This window comes from Callospermophilus lateralis, unplaced genomic scaffold, assembly GCF_048772815.1.
Source record: "Callospermophilus lateralis isolate mCalLat2 unplaced genomic scaffold, mCalLat2.hap1 Scaffold_2841, whole genome shotgun sequence".
Taxonomy (NCBI): Eukaryota; Metazoa; Chordata; class Mammalia; order Rodentia; family Sciuridae; genus Callospermophilus; species Callospermophilus lateralis.
This window is the reverse complement of record NW_027513536.1, coordinates 42,501-55,000: the sequence shown is the minus strand read 5'-3', so window position 1 is coordinate 55,000 and position 12,500 is coordinate 42,501.

The following is a 12,500-nucleotide window of genomic DNA, read 5'->3' as shown; positions in this document are numbered from 1 at the left end:
AACCCCCGGCCGCGCGAACAGCGCCCCACCGCCACCGCGCACACACGCGGCACCAGCGACCCACACAGTGGCCCCACGCGCGCCAGAAGGCCCGGCCAAGGCCCAGCGGGAACCCTCCCCCGACTCGAAGGGGGGAGGCGTGGGCCGCGGTAGGCACAAAGAGCAGGCGCTCGGCCCCCACCCGCGGGGGGCCGGCGGACCCCTGCACTCCCAGACGGCGGGGAGGGGGGACTCTCGCCTACACACACACCACCGACGGTAGCGTAGCGCAAAAGGCAGGGGGCGGCCAACGGGGGAATCCGGTACCCCCACACAAGGCACGCCCTTCACGGATCGCTAGAGAAACTTCCTCACTGAGGGTGGGCCGCACCCAACCCAGCCCCTCTGCCAACCGGCCGCCGAGACAACGAGGGGGATCTGCGGTACAGGCAAGCACAAGGCTTCTTGAGCGTTCGCGGCCGGGGACACCCAAAGCCCCATCGCCTCGGGGGCCCGACCGGCCCCAGCTCGGCGTCCCGCCACAATCGCTCACACGCCCGGGCAACGTCTCCTTCCCCCCACCGGAGAGAGGGAAGAGCGCCCGGGCGCCCGCTCGCCTAACACTCCCCACGCCACTCGGCGCTGGGGACGACAACGCGACACCCTCCCCCCGGAGAGGGAACGGGCAACGCTGCCGAGCTTACCGCCTCGATCCCCCGAAAGAAGCGACACCGCTCTTCCCGTCAGGCACTCGCCTCGGAAACCCCCACGGACGGGGCGAGACCGACAGCGAGGCGGCGGCCGGCCGCGGCAGCGGCACTGGGATCGGGAGCAGCACACACCGCCTCAGCCTCAGGCACCTCAGGAAACAACCCGGAGCGCCCCAGGAGCACCGAAGCAGAGGCGCACCGTCGCGCCGAGGCAGCACGGTGGCAGCCCTCCCCGCGCCGGGGAGGGCCACACACGGCCCTTGGCCGCCCAGGGGGGGCGGCGAGCGAGAAGCACCCGCTACGTCAGAGGACCCCAGGAGCGAGGTCGAGGCCGGATTCCGCACCCCCGCCCTTCCCCGCACCGCGAACGGGCGGGGAGGCAAGGCGAGGGGCCCGCGGGCAGGACGAGAAGAGTCGGCCCATTCGCCATGAATGTCCGTCCCTCGCCTGGCGCGGCTTTGGTCCAGCCCAGGAGAGCGCAAAGTCACCACATCGATCAGCAGAGTGGGCGGGAGAGGCCCAGGGAGCAGGGGGAGACCCGGCGAGGACCGCTTCTAAGAGGAGCCTGCTACGGCCTCGCCGGCCCCACACCCCAGGGAGAGCGGCCGACGACACGGAACGGGGAACGCCTGACACGCGGCTCGGAGCCATGGAAGCAAGCGTCGTCACGCCACCCTCGGTGCCCGCAGCGAGGAGCGCACGGGCGGTAAAGGACCACCCGCCACCTACCCCCGCCGCCCTCCGGCGCCAGAAGGCCGGCCGGCCAGAGGCGGCACCACCGCGAGGGCGCTCCAGGTGCGCCAAAGAGCCGTCGCACGCAGGCCCAGGCAAGCAGCTCAAGAGGGAACGGGTCCGGGCCACCCCATCAGCCCAGAGCCCCGCACGCACCCGGAGGCCCAAGCTCCCTCGCTCTGGCGTGTGCCGCCAGAGGACAACGTGTCAGCACCTACCCGATGGCAGAAAACGGCCAACTCGGGCCAAAACAATCGCGACCGGGGCAACCGGGAACAGTTCACTCACCACTGCCGCCTTCCCTGAACACAGTCACGGTCAGCGGACCGCGAAATCGAGCCCATCACCGAGATCCAGAGCCCCTAGGGACAACTGGTCGACCCTCGTTGACGAAGGCAAAGACAAGAGACGGGGACCGCCATCCCCAGCGAGCAGGACCGGGGGGGGGGGGGGGGGAAGGGCGGACGGGGAACACGTCCGAAGGACGCCGGGCGTAGCCAACAGGACAAGCCCCGGGCAGCGGGCCCCCGAAGAGGCAATGCGGCAAGGCCGGGCGAGCACACCCGCCTGGCCCGCCCGGTGAAGCCCCGCAGCCCCGCGGCCAAAACCCGCGAGAGAGAGGGAGAGGAAGCGGGAGAAAAATAAGACAGAAGTGCCGGCGACCGACCCAGACCGGGCAAAGCGAAGCCCGTGGCGGCGAAGGAACCGCTCAGACTGCCACCCGAGGCGCCCGCGGCCCGGACCGTGCAGGGAGAGAAGACAACCGACACACACACAGTAAGCCTGCAGGTCCAATATCCCGCCAACGGGCCACAACGGCCCAGCCCAGCGTGACCGAGACAGTTCCGCTGGCGCCGCCCAGCTCCTGGAACTCTGTCTCGGCCACCGCCGCCGAATATCACGCCTTGGAGACTTCCGATGATCCGACGCTCCTATAAAAGCGGCCACCAGGGGGAGCTCGACAACCGTCAACCAAATCAGGAGGAAGGGACGCGGAACCTCGGTCGGCGTCAGCGGGATCCGCTCCGCAGGGGTCGTAGAAAGTCACCCGGACACGTCCCACCAGCCGGGTCGCCCCGCCAGGGCCCCCCCCCCCCAACAGCGGCGGGCACGAGACGCAGGCAGATCGGCCCAGCACCCCTAGAGAATCCGGCGGGGGACACGGGCAGTGTGGGACTTCAAAACCGAAACCACCACGGTGAAGCCACTATTAGACAGGCAGACTAGCTGCTAGGCCACGGTCCGATCCATCCAGAGAATGGAGGAATTGACAGAAACATGTAAAAACCCGTCGAAATCGGTGGCTGGGGAATTTGATCTGCTGGTCTTTGGGCTCGGTGTTTCCGCCTGTCTCTGTACCAAAAAAAAAAAAAAAAAAAAAAATGGGAAGATGAACAGCCTCTGAGAAACCTTCCTCCTCTGTGTCTGTGGTTCAGTGCCAGAGGGCCGGCCTAGCACATAGGAGGCACTGGGTTTGAGCCTTAGCGCGGCATACAAAAAGGAACAAAGTCGAAAGAAGGCGTGCTGTCCACCTACAACTACTCTAAAAAAGAAAAAAAAAAAAAAAAAAAAGAATACTGATCATAATAGGAATAAGGATTCTTCCTTGGGGAGTTCTATTTTCTCTGCCTGGCCACGTTATCTTTTTTTTTTTTTTTTTTTTTTTTTTTTTTTTTAAGAGAGAGTGAGAGAGAATTTCAATATTTACTTTTTTTTTTTTTTTTTAACAACATCTTTGTTTGTGTGCTGAGGACCGAACCCGGGCAACTGCAACTGCGCTACCGCTTGAGCCACATCCCCAGCCCCCTTTTTAACTTTTACTTATTTTTCTTTTGTAAAGACAGAGAGGAGGAGGAGGGGGGGGAGAGAGAGAGAGGGAAGAGGGGGGTGGAGAGAGAGAGGAGAGAGAGAGAGAGAGAGAGAGAGAGAGAGAGAGAGAGAGAGAATATTTTTTAATGTTTATTTTTCAGTATGCGGTGGGCACAACATCTTTATTTTATTTTACGCGGTGCTGAGGATCGAACCCAGCGCCCCGCGCATGCCGCGGGAGCGCATTACCACTTGAGGCACATCTCCAGCCCATTAATTCTTATTTGAATTTGTGTTTTTATTTACCTATTTATTTACCTGAGTAAGAAATGAGCATTTTCTTGAACCGAAAGTCATTTTCCACCGGGTCACAGAGCCAAATTTTACGTTTAGGCACATGGTAATAAGAAGCTGTAACAGGGCGCTAAGAGCGGCTGCCTTGGCTAAAAAGCGTGGGCCCTTGCCCCAGAGCGAAACAACAACGACAACGGGGCGGGGGGGGGGGGCGGGGAAGAATCAAACAAATAATGCAATCAATCCATGGGCCAAGGACCTGAACAGATACTTCTCAGAAGTGGATTAAGACACTCCTATAAAAGCGGCCACCAGGGGGAGCTCGAAAACCGTCAACAAAATCAGGCGGAAGGGTCGGTGTCAGCGGGATCCGCTTCGCAGGGGTCGTAGAAAGTCACCTGGACACGTCCCACCAGCCGCCCCACCCCCACCCCGCCAGGGTGCCCCGCAGCAGCGGGAGGCGCCGGCAGTCTGCCCAGCACCCCCAGAGAATCCGGCGGGGGACACGGACGGTGTGGGACTTCAAAACCGAAACCACCACGGTGAAGCCACAATTAGACAGGCAGACTAGCTGCTAGGCCACGGTTCGATCCATCCAGACAATGTAGGAATTGACAGAAACATGTCAAAATCAGTTTGAAATCGGTTGCTTGGGAATTTGATCTGCTTGTCTTTGGGCTTTGTGTTTCCTCCTTTTTCTGTACAAAAAAAAAAAAAAAAAAATTGGAAGATGACCAGCCTCTGAGAATCCTTTCTTGTCTAGGGTCTGTCTGTGTCTTTGGGTCAGTAGCAGAGGGCCGGCCTGGCACAGAGTTTGAGCCTTAGCACGCCATACAAAAAGGAACAAATCATCGAACAAATCATCACAAGGATTCTTCCTTGTGAAGTTGTATTTTGTCAGTTTGACCGTTTTATCTTTTTTTTTTTTTTTTTTTTTGTATCTTTATTTTTATTGATCTATCAATATCACAGAGCCAAATTTTACATTTAGACACTTGGTAATAAGAAGCTGTAACAGGGCTCTAAGAGAGGCTGCCTTGGCTAAAAAGCATGGTCTGTTGCCCTAGACTGAAACACCACATGCTCTGGGATAAATAAAGCTGGAGAAAGGTTGCAAGAGCACTTCATGGTGTTGTCAGTCTGGTGTTGTGGCTCAGTGGTACAGTACTTACCAAGTACGCATGAGGCACAGGGTTCAATCCCGGGCACCACATTGAAATCATCATCATCATCATCACCTAAATAAACAAAATAAACGTATGTATTTTTTTATCTGTTTGTTTATTTATTGGAGGAGGCCTGTAAGGAGGGATTGAACTCAGGGGCACTCACTGACTACTGAGCCACATCCCCTAGCCCTACCTATCTAGTATATTACTTAGAGACAGGGTCTCACTGAGTTGCTTAGTGTCTCACTTTTGCTGAGGGTGGCTTTAAACTCTGGATCCTCCTGCCTCAGCTGTGTGTGTGTGTGTGTGTGTGTGTGTGTGTGTGTGTGTGAGAGAGAGAGAGAGAGAGAGAGAGAGAAGCCTGTCTGGGATGACAGGCATAGGCCACTGTACCCAGTCACTTATTTATTTTATTTTTAGTATGACTTCAAGGTACACACAAGACAATCACTGCCAGGCGTAGGAGGAACATAGCACATTGATAAACAGTCAGATCTTTGAGGAAGCATTAAACAATCTTAAGGTAGTGTGCAAGTCATTCAATAACCTCAAAATACCTACATGAGGGTTGGAATTGTAGCTCAGTGGTAGAGTGCTTGCCTTGCATTCGTGAGGCCCTGGGTTCAATCCTCAGCACCACATAAAAATAAATAAACAAAAATAAAGACATTGTGTCCATCAACAGCTATAACTAACTAACTAACTAACTAACTAACTAACTAAATAAATAAATAAATAAATACCTGCATGAAAACCACAGAGAATTAAAGGAAAAGATGGATAAATCTATTATGGCAAGGAGATGAGAACACTCGTCCCTTAGCAGCTGAGGACGACTTAGGCCATAAATAAATAATCAGGAACAAAGGACAGCAGAACTACATCACGAACAACCCACACCTAATGGGCACGTTCAGAACACTGCAAGGCCACCACTACACAGCAGACATTCTTTTCAAGTGAATACGGAATGTTTACCAAAGTTGACCATAGAATGGAACATAAACCAAATCTCGACAAAGTCTAAAAGATGAAATCACACCACAACTCTTCTCTGAACAACACAAAAGTAAGCTGGAGGTCGTAGCATGTGGGCCACTGCCAGGATTCATTTCAAGAACGGGATGAAACCCAAAGAAAGTATAAACCTGTACATTCACAAATCTCAGGGAGAAATAGCCGCATCCATCTGTCACAAACTCTTGAGAGGGGCGGGTCAGGGGTCAAGGTGAGATTGAAATACCCAAATACCCCCAACAAAGTGCCAACTTTATCAAACCAGTAGCCTAGATAAAGCAGGTACTTGTACTACGCCTTCTCGGTGACATTGTGGGGTTTTTTTGGGTTTTTTTTGGGGGGGGGGAGGGGGAGGGGGGAGGGGAGCGGGGAAGGGTGGTTCCCGCCACTTTGGGTTCCTACCGCTTTGTCTGCAAGGGAAAATTTGTTTCCTGCCAGGCTGGGGTGCCAGTTATCAGGGCGGGGAAGTAAGATTCTTACACTAAACCGGGCTTGCTTGGGGCAGGTCTCAGTTCTGATTTACATAACAACAGGCAGGGCAAAGTCTCTCCCACTGCCCCTGAAGGAAGAAAAATGTGGCCTCTCCAGGCTGTTCACAATTCCCAACCTGTTTTAAGGGTCAGTTTGTCTCTCTAACTCTGCATTTATGCTGACCGATTGGTTTAAAACTACACTAAGAGGTTAATTTGAATATCATTTGTTTCAGAGCACTTGTTCAATGTGTCTACCAGCATTTAATTTCTCTCTCCTGATGTTCCTTAATAACCTGATTGCTTTGGCCTTCTTCTCCTGGATTATGTGTAACTTGCCCCCCTTTGGTATAAAAAGAAACCCAGGAGGAGATTGATCCTAAAGAAAAGGGGTGCTCCACTAAGTGAGAAACTGAAAATCAAGCGATTAAAAAGAGTTTGGTGTAGAGAAAGAGAGGGGTGTGTGTGTGTGTGTGTGTGTGTGTGTGTGTGTGTGTGTGTGTGTGTTATAGAGAGAGAAGGGGAGAGTCTCTTGTACTTCAGGGTTTTTGTCTGTCTGACTGTCTGTCTGTCTGTCTGTCTGTCTGTCTGTCTGTTTGTTGTCTAATAATTACAGTGTTTCAGTTGGAAGCTCTGCCCTGGGTAATTCTTTCCAGCTCTTAGAAAGTAGTAACTGTGGTTATGTTCATTTCTGTTAATGATCCATTCTTCCTGCCTTTTAAATTCATTGATCACCCAGAACTCCTGTGTTTGGGGCAGGAGGGGTCCAGGTGCTTGAGAGAATTTTTTTTTTTTTTTTTTTTCCCCCCCTGTGTCATTGGAATGGAGATTTGGACCTCTGAGTAAGAGTAGAGTTTTCTAAGAGAAAAGAGAAGAGCTCTAAGGGAAAAGCAGGGGATTGGATTACCAAAAAAAAAAAAAAAAAAAAAAAGCCTTTGGAAACCAAACTATTGTTAGGTAAAACTTCATCATCTGAAGTGGCACCCCCTTTCTCCACTGAAAAGTCTTAACTGGGCCTCTTCTGAAATCTTCACCCAGACTGGTTTTAGGTCTGTCAGCAAAAGAGTCTCTCTGTGCAAAAGAATTCAAGGTGGATAAACTTCCTATTTTCGTGTCGCCCTGTTTACTTGGCCACTGGCCGAGAAGATACCAGCACTCCAGGTGCTGGACACCCCGTTACTAGTTTTTCACAAACATGTCCAGAACAGTACTTTGAAGAAATGTGCAAACAAGGCCTCTGGCCTTGAGCTGGGCTTCACAGAGATGTCTACATGTTTAAGATACGAGAGGGTACCAACTGGACTCCATGGTAACAGCTGGCAGGGGGAGAGTAGACAGGGGAGAAGAAGCTCTCCCCTTCTCAGGTGTTGTCCTCCAAGGGTTAACATGCCCAGAACAGTGAGAGAAAAAGCTGCTTTTATGTGAACTTCTGCAGACCATGAATTTCTGAGCCCCTCCCCTTACATGCTGGGTATAAAACTCTGAAACTACCTGAACTTTGGGTTCAGGGGATTAATTCCTTACAGCAAAAGCCATCTTCTCTGAACCTGGCTGCAGCCAAATAAAACCGTTTTCCTGCTCTGTTCGGTCGGTGCCTTGCCTCATTTGTCCCTACAACAACACATCCATGCAAGGAAGACTTTATCAAACCAGTAGCCTAAGTAAAGCAGGTTCCAGGTTACTTTTTGCCACCACCGCCACCACCACCACCATGCATACCAATAATTTCTTCTGATTTTTTTTTTTAATTACATACAAACAAATCAAAAACCATGAAAAGTATAAACTATGTTACTGAGAATCAAGAAGAGTCATTCACTCATGTAAATTCAGAAATTCGGTAAGGGTGGTTGTTGTTTCTGTCTGTTGCTGTTGTTGTCCTTTTTTGTCTTTTTTTTTTTTTTTTAAATTTTTCTCCCAACTGTCAAATCAATTAAAGCGGGGTGGGGGGGTGGGGGGGGTGAGGTGGTGGTGGGTGTCAGAAAATGTAACAGGGGTCCACTTTATAGGCTTTGAGTATAAGTCTCACTGCTCAGCCACTGAGGCTCATGTTAAAACCCATATCCTTTTTCCTTTCTCTTTTCCCTACCCTCCCCCTCCCTAATCATAGGTGAAGCCATATTGACTTTCAGGGTGGGTTATCTGCCCATTGGCTAACAAATATTTAGAATTTTCATCCAGAAAATCACTTTTCTGTTTGATAACCTTGCTAGGCCTCCGATGGGTTAGAACAACAGAGTGTCAGCAGAGTCATCAGAGTTTTGTTGCTGTAAAGGTTCAGTTCTTATGTTTTCTTATTATAATAAATTCCCCCTCTTCCTTCTGAGATGCTTTGCCTCTGAGCAACACCCCCCCCAACACCTATCCCCCCTTCTCTGTCTCTCTCTGTCTCTCTCTCTCTCTCTCTGTCTCTCCCCCCCCCCCCTCTCTCTCTCTGTCGAGTTACCCCAGGGCTCCATAAGTTGCTGAGGCTGGGCTTAGTCTTGTGATTCTCCTGAATCACCCCACATCTCTGTCACTGGAGATGTGTGCACATCTGGGGACTAGAGTACTATGCTGTGCTGTGTCTGAGAGATTTTTTTATTATTAAAAAGTCGGTACACTTAAAGACATATAGGTTTCCTACATGAGAGGTCACCCTTTTTATTAGAACGTGTATTTTATCGAAGCTCTAAACTTATCCCATAGTCAGTGACACATGTGGAAGTTCTAACACATGCATTCGGTGTAACATTCAGATTTAGAAAAAAAAAAAGAAAAGAAAGAAAGAAAGAAAGAAAGAAAGAAAGAAAGAAAGAAAGAAAAGAAAACGAAAAGAGAAAGATCTGTGCTTGGGGCTGGGGATGTGGCTCAAGTGGTAGCATGCTCGCCTGGCATGCGTGCGGCCAGGGTTCGATCCTCAGCACCGCAAACAAATCAAGATGTTATATCCGCGGAAAACTAACTAACTAACTAACTAACTAAATAAATAAATATTAAAAAAATTCTCTCTCCCTGTCTCTCACTCTCACACTCTCTCTAAAAAATAATAAATAAATAAATAAATAAAAAGATCTGTGCCATTAATGACCAGTTTTCACATCTGTTAGTTTTAATCGAAAAAGTAAGGGTTTGGGGATCATTTGTTGAAAGAACACTCCTGTACCAGGTGAGTGGCACTGTTTCCTGAATGCATAAGAGTATTTGTCCACTTGAGTCCAAGCTGTTCTCCTAGGTCCAACTGTTGGTGAGCAAAACACCACATCGTGGCAGTTATCTGGCCAGAGTCTGGCCAGAGCTGGTAGATTCTGAACTTGGCTTCCAAAGTCAAAGGTCAATGAATGTATGTAGGACTTCTAGGCAAGTGTGATGTGAAGATCTCTGGGCTTGTTGTGCAATAAATGTGTCTGTGTTCCTTCAGCATAGAAGGAAATGTATTCATTCTAGAATGCAAAGCTTGGGCTAGGGTTTTAGCTCGGTAGTAGAGCACTTGCCTGGGACGTGTGGGGCGCTGGATTCCATCCTGAGCACCACAGAACCCAAAACAAAGGGACAAACAAGTAAATAAGGTAAAGATAGTGTGTCCATCCATCTACAGCTCAAAAAATTAAAGGTATGGGTTGGGGGTTCATGTCGATCCTCCCCCGCCCACCCCCAAGAGGATCAGGAGGAGGTTGAGAGAAGGATCGTAAACTCATAGCGAAAGTAACCTCGCGAGGAGACCCCTGTCTCCCAAAGAAAAGTTGTGATAGTAAAAGCAAATGGGACTCCGTTTTGTTTTATGTCCCCATTCTGTAAAACAACCAGGCCAAGTAGAAGGGTCATGACTGACGCAAGATGTTCTTTTCCTTGTGCTATAGAAACCTTTAAGAGTAAGGAACTACCTAATGGGACATTGTTTCTGTAACTAGCCCATAAAAGGGGGAGCGGGGGGGGGGGGGGGGGGGGCTAAGCTTCTGTCACTGGAGTGGCTAGGCTGATTGTGATTGGCTGAGCGTCCCTCCGCCTGACTTCACTCTCCCGCTTCTGTAACATGGCTTGCTTGCATTAGCTAGACGCCCCCTCCCCCCAAAACGTCCCTTTTGCAGGTTTGAGGCTTATAAGGGGCACCCTTGCAATTGTTTGGGGCTGGCCAGGGGAACAGCTTTATGTTCTTCTGCTCAGTCGCCACTAGTTGTGCTTTAATAAAGGCTTGATTCCTTTATAACGTGAGTGGTCTGGAAGTCAGTTTTTGAAACCCCGGGACCAAGCTTTAACTAGAACAAGCAAGCAAGCCAGAAAACAAATGAATAGATAGATGATAGATAGATAGATAGATAGATAGATAGATAGATAGATAGATAAATTGAATATGGGGATGTGGCTCAGTCAGTGGTCAAGTGAGTGCTTCTGGGTTCAACTCATAAATCAATGGATTTACCAAAAATATATAAAAATATCTGTATAAAAAGGGGATGTTGGTTTAGCTCAGTGGTAAACTGTGTCTGTGTTCAGTCCCCAGTTCCAGGTTCCAGGCAGAAACCAGCCCCTGTGTGAGGGGCTGGTTTCTGGTTCCATCCCCACCAAGGAAACCCTGACATGAGTATGGGGAGCCATATTTGTCTATTGGATGCCAAGGGTAGAGTGATTTCCATCTTGATCTTCCCCCCACCACCACCACCTCTGTCTGTGTGAGCAAGGTCTCTTCTAGTGTCTGGATTTTATTTATTTACCTATTTATGTATGTATGTATGTATGTATGTATGTATGTATTTAAACAATGCCTTTATGTTATTAATTTCTTTTTATCTGGAGCTGAGGATCTAACCCAGGGCCTCGAATATGCTAGGCGACCACTCTAACGCTGAGATATAAAGGACCCCAGCGCATCCCAGCCCATCCCAGCCCAGCACAGAGTCTTTGAGATGAGATTTTATTGCCTGTTTTGGTTGTTTGAGTCTGTCTTTGTTCACTACTTTTGTTTCTTTTGTGATGCTAGGCTGGGGAAGAAACCCAGGGCCTTGGGCATTGGTCCACAAAGGGTCTTGATTGCTGGGCAACACCCTCACCTTTTTTTCCTTTGTCTCTTCCCTTCCCCAGAAAGTAAACCCAGGAAGGGCCTCCCTCTCCTTCCCCCAGGCCCAAATCCATCCTGTTTGGGTTTTGGGCTCAGACAGGTACACACTAGACAGACAGACAGACAGACAGACACACACACACACACACACACACACACACACACACACACGGGAAACATCACTGTTTTATTTTTGTTCGTTTCTCTCTTAACCTCATCCAGGCCCTCCCTCATAACTCTCAGGGGCGGGGGGGGGGGGGGGGGGGGAGGTGTTTACTATGGACCTCTGGTGGTGACAGCCTTGGGAGGGACTACTACTGGGGAATTGGAGTGAGTGGGATGGGGGAAGTGGGGATTATAGTTGAAATTCCAAGGGTCGGGCAGAGGCACAGAAGCTATCTCCTAGGTGGGGCATGTTAAAGGCTAAGGAACGTGATCAGATACCAGGGGTGAAAGCGGTATGTCCTCCCCACCCCCCAGTGCTTCCAGGACTTTACTGTAGGGGGGGGGGGGGAGAAGAAGCGGGAGTACAACTGCACTGAGGCCCGTGCCCATCTGTCTTTCCAGGGACTCAGTAGGCTGAGGGAAGAGAGGAAGATATGACGCAGCTGCTTGCAGCGTAGTGATCTGTATATGGATATAGATATAGATATCTAAGTCTGTCAGTCTGTCTGTCTATCTATCTATCTATCTATGTATCTATGTCTATACATGTAGATAGATTATATCTAAACTGGAAATGGAACTCAGGCAGGCCTTCCAAAATGACGGTAGCTTTGCGCCACCTAGCGTTCAGTGACTGCAACTAACGAGGCTGCTTTTCTCAGACCGCAGAGCACTCACTGTGAACTCCCAAGTTCCACAGGGTGGAAACCCGTCGCTATGCGCATCCACGTGTATATGCTTGTGTTTCTGACCCGGTGGCGAGATGAGATCCGACTGAAGAAGCCAAGCAAACCTAAAACGTGTGTCCCACCTTCACCACTCCTAAGTGTGGTGGATTAGCCGACTGAGAAAGGCCTTAGGGGAGGGAGCAGCTTCGGTCCGATAGGGGACAGTTGGGGAAGGCAAGGACCCTGAGTAACTGCACAGTTGCTCTGGGATCCAATTTTACCTGTAGACCTACTCGGCGCTACATAAACCTCAGCCAGCCAGCCAGCCAGCCAGCCAGCCAGCCAGCCAGCCAGCCTGTGCTGCATTTTGTCCTGTCTTTATTGGTATTAGGTATTTTCCAGAAGAAATGGGGGGGGGGGGGGATTTCCCATCTCGTGTCAAGAGTCTCCCG